The sequence below is a fragment of the Protopterus annectens genome, chromosome 5.part1 (assembly GCF_019279795.1).
Source record: "Protopterus annectens isolate FY-2018-M chromosome 5.part1, PAN1.0, whole genome shotgun sequence".
NCBI classification, from domain to species: domain Eukaryota; kingdom Metazoa; phylum Chordata; order Ceratodontiformes; family Protopteridae; genus Protopterus; species Protopterus annectens.
The window spans coordinates 67218646-67231203 of NC_056736.1; positions in this window are offsets into that span (position 1 = coordinate 67218646).

The window sequence follows — 12558 nt, forward strand, 5'->3', positions numbered from 1 at the left end:
GGAACGGTGGTTGAATTATGAAATGGTTGAATTGGGAGATGACATTTCCCATACAAATGTATGGAACATGGTTTAATTCATTCCCAGACCAAACAAAATTAAAAAAATGCACTAAAAAATAAAAAGAACTGTAGCTCACCATGATTTGAAATATAGAAGATCTCTTAAACAGAGGAGAAATGGAGGACTACTGTACATTCCTAAAAATATGGCTGACATGTCACATACAAATTTATTTTATTTGATGTTAAATCCATCTAAAAATGCAGGCTAACATGTTTTCTGTCCAGCTAAAATGCATGCTGGTTACATCATTGTGTGGTAGCAGTTATGAAATGAATATCTGTTGTCCCTGATTATGATTAATGTTTTATTTAGTTTACTTTAATGTGATACAAATTATAACTTAAAACATCTTACAACAGTTTCCTGTCCACATCCCCAAAAGAAATAATAACATTGTAACTTAAAATATTTTACAACAGTTTCCTATCCACACCCCCAAAATAAATAGTAACATTATAACTTAAAACATCTTGCAACATTTTCCTATCTACACCCTTAAATGAAATAATAACACACAGTACAGTGTATACTGGTGCCTGTTTTTTTAATCCCTCTCCAGGACTTTGCTCAGTGGCTCCTCTACTTGACTCATTCATTCAGGTGAGTCAGCATCACACACTTGTGCCCATTCTCTCTGCCCAGCCCCATTAGTGTCCATGCCAAAAACTGAACATGAGTCACCATATTTACACTATTTACAGAGTCCAATTAGTCTTTAGTTGTTGGAAGAGGAGTCTTCTTCACCTTGTCTTAACAGTTCCCTCTGTTTTTTTGACAGGTGTACATGAAAAAATTTGTCCAGGGTGACTTGTCCCTCCCTCTTTTTCAGGATGGTCTTGAAATGGTGCATAATTGTGTCGTTGAACAAGTCCATCATCCTGTTGACGTCACCTGTGTTGGGCTGCAACTCCAAGACTGTAGCCTAAACCTTCTCTCAGCTGGATAAAAGTTCTTTAATGCAAGGTGTTGGCATTGGTCATTTTTCCTTGGCATCCTCATCTTCAGATGAAATTTCCATTTCTTTTGCTTTGAACAGCTCATTGCAAAGTGCTGTAAGTTCCTCTGTTGTGAGCTCGTCGTCATGGTCTTGTAGCAGTTCCAACCCACATTCGCCTTATCCACCTCCCCATGTCCAAGTGCTCTGCTGTGGAAACAATGTCTTGCAGCACTTCGCCTGCTTCAGCATCTTCAGCTACTTCATCCACAATTTTGCCCTGGTAAAAGGAAGGAACCAGTTTTCTCTAGGCTGCACAAAAGGCTTTCTGCGACAGTCCATCCCAGGCACTTTTGATGAATGATATGGCATGAAGAATGTTGAACTCAATTATCTAGAATTCCTTCAGTGTTTTATCTGAAGAATGAGTCACATCAAAGGGCCTTGAGAAGAGTGCTTCTTGAAGCAGGCATTGACTTGTTGATCTATAAGCTGAATGAGAAAAGTTGTGTTGGGAGGCAGGAACTGAACCTTGATAAAATCATAGTCTATTTGAAGAATTTCCTCTAACTCTCATGGGTGGGCAGAGGCATTGTCCAGAAGCAGAAGAGCTTTCATTGGCAAATTGTTCTCTGTTAGGTACTTCTTGACACTTGGAGCAAACCCCTCGAAAATCAAATCTTTGAAAAACTAACTTGTCTACCCAAGCTTTGGTGTTTGAGTTCCACATTACCGGTAGTTTTGATTTTATAATCTTTTTTTCCAAAGCATCTTGGGTTTTCTGAATGATACACCAGCAGAGGCTTCAGCTTGAAGTCTCCAATAGCTTTTGCTGCCAGGAGTAGTGTGAACCTATCTTTCATGAGCTTGTGACCTGGAATCCTAGCTACTTCTTGGATTATGTAAGTCCTACTTGGCAATCTCCTCCAGAAAAGCCCTGTTTCATTGCAATTAAAAATCTGTTCTGGCAGATAGCCTTCTCTTTCTATCAATTCTTCAAAATCCTTGACAAATTTCTGCCCACCTTCTTTGTCAGCACTATCCACCTCTCTTTGTCTCAGAATACTGTGGATGCTGCATCTTTTTTATATTTGTGGAACCTTCCCCTACTTGCTTTAAATTTGCCTGTTTGCTGTGAGCTACTTCCTGGAGTTTTTTTTTGTAGGTCTTCAAAGATGAGCTTAGCTCCCTCACAGATCATTGTCTGAGTTATTGGATCTCCCTTCATCTGCCTGTCCTGGAGCCAAACAAGAGGCATCTTCTCCATATCTTCATGAATTGTTTTTCTGCGTTTGTCCAAAACCTTTGTTGATCCTTTTGACACCTTAGTACCCATGATACTGTCTCTATTTTCCAAAATGTTGAGATGGTAGACCAAGGCACACCATATTGTTCTGCTATTCATGCTATTTTACTTCTTCTCTTAATTTTACCTTTGATTTCTTTCTTCTTTTCAATGCTCAGCCCCTTATTTTTCTTGCCAGTATCACTCTTCCTTTAATTCTTCTTTGGTCCCATTTCTGTACTTTTATGCAACACTTAAAAGAAACAACTGCACTACATAAACAACATCACAACAACAGGAAACAATAACCAACTTTTTAACCTCCTTTCTGAGTCAAACTGTGAGATGGTGATTGAATTGCAGGATGCCCAAGCGGCCGAAATGGTCAAATTGTGAGGTGGTCGAATTGCTGAGTACCACCTGTACTTGCTTTTTATTACAGTGAGGTTTAAGTCTTTCAGAGAGGTCTGCAATATTTCAGACTGACAGAAGTTTCATTGGTGTGAGGTGAGAATCTCTCGTAAGCAATACCAGAGCATCTGAATCAGTGCACATTATCAGTGTATGCACTGAATAGCAGAGGAAGCGGAGGCTAATATTTCAGCTGGCAACCCCAACACTTTGACTGTAGCCATACCAAACAGCAAGATAATTCCTAATGCCTTACAAGAAAAATGGTCATGAAATTAAAACTTTAGCTCACCTAAGAGTAAAAGTGCATACAGCAAAGTAACTTGATGGGCTCAATATTAGAATTCTTACAGACCTGAGAACAGCCAGCATCAGTAATAATTCCAATACCTCATGAAAAAATGATAACATTCCTGATGGCTGGGAGAGGGTGGATGTGGTTCCTACTTCATAAAGGTAGGAGAAGACGATAGACAGAAACATAGGGAGCTGTTAGTTTGACCTCCATGGCAGGAAAAATATGCAGTGAGTGCTGAAGGAATTAATTATATAACATCTGGAAGGCTGGTGGAAAGGGAGCCCAGGCTAACATGGATTGACAACAGGAAAATCCAACAAACATATTTAACAGAGTTCTTCAAAGCGCACATTCTACTTTTTTGCCTTTCTCATGTTTTCTGTGCAATCTGAATGATGTGTGCATGCTAAAGTGTATAATTTGTTTCATTTATGCACTGGCTAAGAAATGTTATTAATTCTCTCTGTTGTATAAGGCTTATTAGAATGCACGTTTTCTTAGAAGACAATGGTGAGTTGAGGCACTGAAATATTATAAAGTATTTATTAAGTAAATAAATCCATTGCCTGTTCTTCTTTTCTGGATTTGCCAATTTAATCGACTTTTTTGCCCAGGTAATGAGGAAGTTAGATCAGAAAAGAGCAGATTATATGGTTTACATAGATTTTAGTGATGCATGTGATGACACAATGGTGAATAAAGACTGCTTTCCCCATAGTTTGTCCATGTTCCTACCTATTTTATTTATTTACTCATTTAAATTTGTTTAATGGAGTAGAGTACTGATCAGATGTGACCCATTTCAGTTTCATTCCTTGAGTATACAGAAAGTCAATACATTTAGTGAGAGATAGCAAAAGTATAATGGCAATTCATGTCTTAGAAATACCATTATTAATTAACAACGAATTGCAGAGTATATACAATTGTAATATAAAATATTTACAACAAATCAAGCCAAATCTCATTTAGAAAGAGAGGTGTCTGTATGAAAATTACAAATGCTTGTTGTTTAAATGGCAATGAGAGGATAGTTGAGTGAAGAATGTCATAGTTTATGAGTAGATGGGAGTAGAAGTTATTTTAGACAAAAGATTATGCAAGTGAGACGTGTAGATTGGTGCAATAGAAAGTGCCAGGTGTGGGACAGTAAGATTGTATAGGAGAAAGAAAGAGAATGACATAGCTTAGGTTAGCTGATATGGTTAGATGAGAGGCAATGTCATTTGCTGATGAGAGAAGGTGGGGCTTTAGCTGAGTTTCTAATTTATAGTAAGAAGTGATGCCTTTTCTTTGTGGGGTAATACTTTTTCAGTTTGGGCTCTAATGTAGAGAAGCAGTGATCTGTACACCGGAGTTTAGTTTTGAGGGGGTTCTAGTGCAGGTATAAAGTGGTTGTGGTTTCTGAGGCTATAAGATGAAGGTTACTTAATTAGTTTAGTTGCTAGGGGAGAGAATGTCTGGTTGACTAGGAGTTTGAGTAGTTGAGATCCTAGGAGAGGGTAAGCCTTGGTTGAAAAAGGAGACAATTTGAATTTTTTTGTATTTTACAGTGGTGTTTATTTTTAGGGGATTGAGTAATAAAACTACAATTTTATTGGTTATTGTTTGAATGTGTGTGAAATTTGTTTTTGATACTGAGGTTTTGAATGGGAGGCTGTATTTAAGTTTGGAGAAAAGAATGCCTTTCCATTTGTGCTGTTTTGGTGGTTTTAGTAAGAAATGGGGAGATTTTATTGGCCCAAAATAGGAGAGAGTTAACCTTTTTCCTTTCCAAAATAGGAGAGAATTAATTTTCCTTTCCAAAATAGGAGAGAGAGTTGTAGTCAAGATAGAGGTACGCTTTACGGGGGTGGGGGTGGGGTGGAGTGGGGGCTAGTCAAGCCAAATGCCAAAGTATTTGAAAAGTGATAGTGTTTTCCATGGGGACATTTTTGTGGTCATACACTTACAAAAGGTTTTGCACCTTTTTAACTTTCTGTTAGGTAAAAGTTTTGCTCGGTTACAAAAAAGATAGTTTTGGTTTTGTTGGCATTAAGAAAGAAACTTTTGTAGAAGATCCAGTGCGTTAGGTCTAGGAAATCTGCTTACAGGACCTTCTGGAAGTTGGAAATTGAATTGTTTGTGTGAAATAGTACCATGTCATCTGCCCATTGTAGGAGGGGGAGATGAGTGTGGTCAAGGAGAAGTTCATTTAAAAAGATGGAGAATAGTAGAGGAGAAAATATGGATGTTTGTAGTACTTTTTGAAGGCTGACTGACTGGAAAACTGAGGTATGAATTTTGACAGAGAAGTGGTGGTGACAAAGAAGGCAAGGTAGTTTTGAAACCAAGGTAGGGATTCAGGACTTATGGATATTTGTAGTAGGTGATAGGGGAGAATGTTGTAGTTAGTGAGTTCAAAGGCTTTTGTAAAGTCAATAAAGATGGTGCCCATAAGTAGGTCTCTGTCCATAACTAGTAGTATATCACTGGTTAAGGGACACAGGGCTGTGAGTATGCACTGACAGGACATGAATCCATTTTACTTATGGGAGAAGAGGTTGAAGGTTGTGATATACTGGGTGAAGTGAACAAAGATAATGTTTTCATGAAATTTGCCAAGAGCAGGGAGGATGGAGATTATCTGTATTGGGAATTTTGGGTGGATTTAGATTGTTTTAGTAGTGGGTTGGTAATGGCTATTTATTTTCTGTATATTCATATTTTGTGTGATACAGATACAGAATATGTGTTTCTGGGGGTTGTGAAGAAGTCTCTGCAGTGGTAGGTAAACCAGGGATAGAGGACATCTGTGTCTGGTGGGCTGTCAGTTTTAGTTGTTGCAGAAGAGGTTCTAAGTTTCTTGTTTTAAGTTGCTTGAAGTAAACTTGAGAAATGAAGAGGGGTGATTCTATGGTGATAGGGGTCAATGTGAGTATCTGAGAGGGAGGAAAGGTTGTGGAATTCAGAGTAGAAGTCAGAAGGAGTGAACGTAGGTGTAGTTGTTGGTGGGTTGTTTTGAATATCCTCTCCTGTGAGTTCTTTCCAGTACTGCTTTGGTGATTTAGGTAAGGATTTTTTAAATAGTTTCATATGATGGCTCTTGTATAGTCATATTGCTTGTTTTGTGAGGTTTCTCAGTTGGAATTAATATTGCCTATTGGTATGGGAAATGTTGTTTTTTTTTTTTTTTGCCGTGTGTCATCTATGTTTTAAAAGGAAATTTAGTTCAGGAATTACCTAATCACTTCTTTTTGTTTTGTAGAGTTGAGACATTACATAGAAGAATGTGTCCTGGAGGAATCTGAGTGTATTGGTCAGAGCTTCTGCAGCAAGGTTAGGGTTATTTAGGTTTAAAATGAAAAATAAGTCTGTGATTTACATGACTTCTTTAAGTTTTTTGATGTCTGAGTCTGTTTGTCTTAGGTCTGAATAAGATTAATATTAGGGGAAATTTTGTTGTGCTGAAGCTGTGGATCCCACTATACCAGAAATGTATTTCTTTTTGCCTGCAATAAGACAAAAAGAATGTCTCTCCCATAAATTGTATGTGTCTCTTGCAATGAGTTTTGTATGGGTAGAACTACAAGAGAATTGAGCCATAGAATTTATGAACATAAATATGCCATCAGTACTAAGGATGAGAAGAATGCTCTCAGCAAGCACTATAATCACAGTAATTGTCAAGTACATTTTAAGATTATCAATTTAGAACAGATTATGGATTATGAAAATTCATTTGATGCAGAAGAAGAGCTTGCCTGGAGAATTTTAATGTTTTTTTTTCAAAAAGGAAAAATTTGAAGAATTATTAGCAGTCATGTGACTTATTAAATTATTTAAATGTTGTGTTTGCTTTCTGTTACATTCAGTCTGAAGAAGTCTTGTATAGAGACAAAAGCACTTACTGAATGTTTTAACCAAGTAAAGGTTTTTATGGTTGACGTCTTTAACCGTTTTTCTGTTTTTGTTTCCCATAAATTATTGAATTTCACCACTAATGGTGTTGCTACCGTGTATACAGGAAGGCTGTTCTAATCCTCTAACACCAGCTCAATGGAAAACACTTTCTGCCAACTGTCCTGATTTGTTTGTATTGTATCATCAGACCATGTGATCTTGTTCCTATGCATCTATTTGTAGTAGTTTATTCTGTTGGGCTCTGTGGATTCCTTAGTGGTACTTACATATTTTGACCATATCAATTTCTACTTTCTTTCTTTCTTTTTTTCTTTCTTCCAAATAGATATTAAGCTCTTCAAATCTGTCTCTTTATTACTTCTGCTGAAGACTATGCACCATTTTATTTGTCCTCAGATGAGCTGTCTCTTTCAAGTCTACATTTGTATGAGATTGAGATCTCTAGAACTATACACAGTACCATAGACAGGGTATTTCCTACTGTCTGTGAAAATGGCAACAACTTCTTATTTTCTACTTCACTGGCTATTGCTACTTTGGATTGCTTATTTTTTTTAAATCATATCGTAGCTAATCTGATATGACTGCCTCAGGTCCTTTTCAACTTTTGTTTTGTTTCTTTCTAGTTGTACACTCCTTTCCTGGTTTGCTGCTTCCCAGATGCATTGCATATCTCTCTCACTTTCTCTCCTACGAGTTGAATCTGACTCCTAGAGTGATCTGGTAGATAACCACCCCTACCTGCAGAGTATACATGGCAAACAGGGAAAGAGAAGTAGATTGCCAGGTCATTCTTCCATATTGCACATGTACACATTCACAGCTACAGACATTTTAGAGTTCCTGATCCACCTACTACATGCCTTTAGAATGTGGGAGGAAAGTGGAGCACCTGGAGAAAACCCAGTCATGCTCCGAACAGAAGGCGCCACAACTGAGATCTGAACCACAGATCCTCTTCATATGAGGCTGCAATGCTGTTTGTTGCACTACTTTATACTTTGACGCAATGTAGAATGTTTCTCCAGTCTGGCCACAGTCCTTTTTATCCTTTCCCTACATTCTTGATTGCATCAGTGCTGTTGCATATGCTAGTATCATAAGCAAAATGGTATGATTTCCCCCTCTAGATCTGCTGCACTGTCACTTACAAAGACTTATGCAGACATTGAAAAGGGCTGTATCTAGCACTGACTCGACTGGTACTACACTGGTAAACTTCCTTTCATCTGAGTCAACTCCAGTTATCATTACTTCTTGTGTCCTTCAAGCTAGCCTGTGCTTTACCAGGTCTGTCAGCTTATGACCTACTGCAAGCTTTCTGATATGTTTACTAACCTTTTGTGTGGCACCATATCAGTGGTCTAGCTGAAGTATTTGTGTGGCACCATATCAGTGGTCTAGCAGAAGTATAAGTAAAGCATGTTATTCTGGCTGTACAGTAAAACAAGATTGTTAGTGATGTTTTGTATGATGTTTCTCCTGTGATTTCATGCTGCCTAGACTCTCTGTATCACTGGCTTCCAAATATTTCAAAATGCTTTCCTTCACCGAATCACTGATTCATTGATTTGCTCTTCAAGTGAGATAAAATTGACAAGTCAGTAGTTTTCATTCCCTGTCTTTCTCCATTTCTTGTAAAGGGGGAATCATATCTGTCTTTTATCAATCTTCAGGAACCTTAGCCTTCTCCTGTTGTGTGCTAAAATGCTAGTGATAATACCCAGTTCTCCCACCAGTTCTCTAAGAATTCCAAGGTGAATTCCCATTAGGTACAGCTGACATTTTTCTTTGGCTTTCTATCATGACCCTTTTTTCTGTGGAAGGACTGGGCTTAGCCCCCCGACGTACCCTATATCATAAATATCCTACCGCTGCTTATGTATATTGATTAAAATAATTACTTCAGTAGCAATGCTTTTTAATCTTCCTTTCCTTCCAGTGCCTTATCCATTTTTCTTTATTCCCCTGTTTATATTTTTATTCCCTTATTCATCTATAGAAGTATCTACCTACTGGATGAACTGGCTACTGTCTTCTCAGTTTGGGTATTTACTTTTCTGGCTGAGTTGCATGATTATTTCTGTTTTAATTGGCATTGCTGTTTATGTTCTCACTTCTATGTTTCTTAATATTCCCTAAAAGCTGCATACTTTCACTTACCGTTAATGCCATTTCCTTTAACAACCAATGTGTTTTTTTCCATTATTTTAATTTACAGGTTCTTAGAGAAATATGAGGAAATCAGTCTGCAGACTATCAAATGCATAGCCAATACCCAAACAGAGACCAGAGGTGGGAATCAAATCCTGTACCTTCTATCTGTGTGATAAACACTTAACCATTATCCCAAAAGTCAAGTACAAAAGGGAAAGGAATTTGAACCTTGCATCCTTGGTAAACAAAACCCAGCATTAACCTACTGCACTAACTGATAAATGTCAGAGTGCAAACAGATGGGCTTGCACTGGGTGCTCAGGAGGTATCATGACTAAGGAATTCTCTAGAGAATCAGTTATTATAAATGGAATCCACTCAAATGAATGGATGGTAACTAACAGAGTGCCACAAGGGTCAATATTGGTGACAGTCATGGTCAATGTCTGTATAAATGCCATGCAAAAATATATATAATAGTGGGTCTACTTCATAGTATCAAAAACGCACTTACTTGAAAAATGACATGATCGAGATGACAACAGCGAAATGGCAGTTCATCGACTCCTCACATCACCTTCAGTGTACTGAGGGAAAGGAGGCAGTCGGCCAACAGTCATAAATTTGCTCTTTTCTCCACTATAGTGCAATCTTGGAGTTGGTATATTTAGTTAGGGGGTATGGGGGCGCAGCCCCCCACATTGGGAGTGAGGATTCATACTGTTTCACTGTGGTTTATTTTGAATGTTGGCCAACTGCCTCTTTTCCCTTGGGACACTGTCAGTGATGTGAGCAGTTGATGAACTGCCGTTTCGCTGTTGTCATCTCGATCATGTCATTTTGAAGTAAGTGTGTTTTCGATACTGTATAGTAGACCCAAAATAATACAGGTGGGAAACAGAAACCTAGGAAATTAATACACTTTTGGGGTTTATTAGCAGCAAATAAAGAAATCACTGATTCTGTGGCCTATATAAACTGAACCCCATTCATCAAGTTCATGTAGTAGCCAAGGTGAGGGAGGAAACAGTTGGGGCTGGGGAAGAGTAAAGACGTAATGCTTACTATCGTCTAGCAGTGTGAAGTTATGGGATATGTCGTAGGGTATATCTGCTGATAATGTATTTCTAGTGGAGACCAGTGAGCAAGTGACAGCTGTCTACTCAGAAGGGGCAGGGTTACCCGAGGAGCTGCATTACCTGCAGAGATGAGTGACAACCTCACAATGGTCCAGTTGCATGTCCGGGCCTGAAATATTTATATAGCGAGGAGGGGAGGGGAGCAAAGGCTATGTAGCAAAAAAATTCCCTGATGACTACAACTTACCTCATGATGTTAACACCAGAATCAGCCTTTATGTTGAAGCAAATGAATGAGTAGAGATCATTGTGATTAGCAGAGTTCAGGAACAACAAAAAAAAGGAAGAATAAAAAACATGGACCTGTGAATTGCCACAACAGATGACTTCAAATTAAGCAAGCAGCGTGAGAAACCAGCAATTTAAAGTGGGATAAAAACTGGTATTCATCATTGTTCCTGTTACTAGTCAGTTACTAAAACCTCATCTTGATGCATTTCTAGTAAACTAGAGAACTCACCAGCATAATGGCTGGCAGGATAAAACCAGTTTAGACAACAGTGACTAAAATGGTGAATGGATTGCAAAAGAGGGCATACCAAGAGATAAAATAGATTAACATGCATAATTTTGAAAAAATATACTAGAACATGTTGAAACTTGTAGGTACCCCAAGGGAATCAAAGGACTGCAAATGCATGCTATTAGTTTAAAAAAACATGACACATAGGTTGGACTGGGGGAAGGGTACAGGATAGCTGGAGCTGCCTGATACTGGCTGGCCTATGTTAGGAGCAGTAATGGGGATAAGCCTTTGCCATATCATATTGTCAACTGGATGTGGTAGGGGTTGGGCGAGCATGTGAGGAAATTCTAGCAAACCATCTAATTACTCAGAGGAAGAGGAGTGCAAAACATTACCTAGGCTGTTTAATGGTAGAAAGAAACTGATCTCAACTGGGATGTTGTTGAGATGTGGCAGTAGCACTTTATGGAGCTCCTGAAACTGGTGGATAGGCAAGCCATGTCAGGAGTAATAAATGGGATTGGGTTAAATTCTGTATATGAGGTCACTGTGGCAATTAAACAACTCCAAAGATGCAAAGCTGACGGAATATATAGTATTGCATTTGTGGTCAAACTTGAACACAGTAGCGCTCTATGTGTGGTCTAAACTGTCACCATCACCCTCCAAGATACCAGATTTTTTTTAAGAATGACAATGAGGGATTCAGGGAGGAACAGCCTCCTTTAAAAATGGAGTTAAGTAAAAAAAAAAAAAAAAAAATCTGACAATCTCTCAGGATGTTGCAGCAGCAACTGCTGTGAAAATACGTTACCAGTGTAACATTCTGAGAGCACTGCAAATGCACTGGCAAGATCAATGTTATAAATTAACACATTGGAATCATCATTTAGAAATATTCTACCTACCATGTAGCAAGTTCCTTTTACATTTCTTTTTTTTTTTTTGGCTCCTTGCAGGACCTTTCATGATGACTCTTTTACATTTACACAGTTAGCCCATTCATTCTGGTAGAATGGGTGCCAGTTATTCCCAAGGTAGCTGAGAGCCCTGCAGCACATTCATTTCCACTCAGGTATCCATCATTCCTCCATTCCCCACCAATAGTCAGGTGGTGGGGTATGGACAAGATTGCTTGTCCTGGGGGTGACGTACCCACTACTTGTGGGAGTACCCTCCTTCAGTGGTTGCTCTGAGCCCACAATCACAATCTACTGAGGAGAAACATGCCTCTGTACTCTAGTTTCCCATGAGCTACTTAGTGCTTACAGCTACATGTAGTATTAAATGTTATGCTGCTTTATGTTTCACAGTACTGTGCACTTTGGTTTCTCTTCTGTGTATCATTGGTAAATAAACTGTACATATGCAACTCATTCTTACTGACGTGTAAATCTCTATTTTTCAATGATAAAGATGTATACTTCATGATTTTTTTTTCATCTTTTCAATTTGTATCACATTTTGCCTTAACCCATATGTTGTATACTTATGACTGATGTTGGAGAGATTTTTCTCCCTAGCTCTCCAATATAAATGTGTTATTGTCCAGTTTGAACTTCTTAGTCAATAACTAACTAACTAACTAACTGACTGACTGACTAACTATCTAACTAACTAACTGATTAACTTTCAATGATTTTAAACAGCCTTTTTCTATTCTTTGTATTTATACAATTTGATTCACTGGTATCACCTTGGCAATGCATGAATTCTTGAAATGAACTGCCTTTGGATTGTTAGGCCTTACTAAGCATAATGCCATTGGTGAAGCTGTGGTTTTGTTACTGTATGCAAGTCTTGTTGTGCTACATAAGTATTTCTACAGGGATATCTATGTATTTGTAGTTCACAAAAAAAAAAAAAAAAAAAAAAAAAAAAAACAGGTGCTCCTCATCC